Source organism: Rhea americana, unplaced genomic scaffold, assembly GCF_003343005.1.
Source record: "Rhea americana isolate MKP2758 unplaced genomic scaffold, rheAme1 scaffold_202, whole genome shotgun sequence".
NCBI lineage: Eukaryota > Metazoa > Chordata > Aves > Rheiformes > Rheidae > Rhea > Rhea americana.
In genome coordinates this window covers 1,650,910-1,652,096 of record NW_028186173.1, presented here as the reverse complement: position 1 = coordinate 1,652,096, position 1,187 = coordinate 1,650,910, and positions in this window count along the sequence as shown.

The following is a 1,187-nucleotide window of genomic DNA, read 5'->3' as shown; positions in this document are numbered from 1 at the left end:
GTCGGGCCGGGATGAGCCGAGCCGAGCCGGGCTGAGCCGAGCCGGGCCGGCGCGGGGCCGGCCGAGCCGCCGGGGCGGAGGCAGACGCTGCTCCTTTCCCCTTCCGCAGGAGGTCCAGCCTGGTCATCACAACGAAGCTGTTCTGGGGCGGAAAGTACGTTTCCCGCTCGCGTCCCGCTCGCCCCGGGCGCGGCGGGACCCTGCCGCTGCGCGGGTTCCCACGCGGGTCCCCGCCGGGAAACCCTCCCGGCTGCCCCCGCCGCCGGAGCCGCTCGCTCGGTTCTGCGCGGCTTTCACCGGCTTCGCCTCCAAACCAGCGCCCATCCTGCCCCACAGCCGGGGGTCGGGGCGGGGGCGGCTTTTCGGGTTTATTATTATTATTATTTTGCACCAGAACAAAGTTATTTATGCAGTTTCAAAGCTGAGCGATGCGGCATCGCGTTCCGCTTCTCCGGCAGAGCCTGAGAATATATATATAAATATATATATACACAAATAATATATAAATATATATTTAATATGTATGAATATATAATTAATATATATAGAATATATAAATAACATAAATAAGGCGCCGGCACACCCTTCGGCCGGGCAGGCGGACGCGCGGGCCCCCGCGGCGCCCGCCGCCGCCGCTGCCCCCCGCCCTTCCCCTGCAGGGCCGAGACGGAGAGAGGCCTCTCGCGCAAGCACATCATCGAAGGTACGTGGCGCCGGCGCGGCCCGCCGCAGCGATGCCCTCCTCGCGCAACCGCAGCGCCGCAGAATGGTGGTTCTCGCGGCGCGGTACAGATCGGAGGCGGTTAGAGCCCGCCGCGGTCTACGCCGCAGCCCCCGGCGCCGCGGCCACTTCCCGGGCTCCGCGAGCACCCGCTTGCCGGTTCCTTCTGTCCCCGTGGCATTTCCAGAAATTACAGGAAAAATCCTGGCAGCAGCTGACATAACGTCATAGAAAATGTAGCAAATAATGCAAATGCCGATGTTAGCTGTTTTCCGCAGAAACGTTCCAAACATTTCCATAGAAACACTTGGCAAAACCGACTGCGTTTTTCATGCCCAAATTCAGCGAACATCTTCCAGCTGCTCTGTTTTGGCTCGTTCTTCGTGAGCATTCAGCAGAGYGCTCTGTTCCCGGGAGATTTCGTGGGAAAGCTGCTGCCGGGGCATCGCGCGCAGCCCTGGCTCTG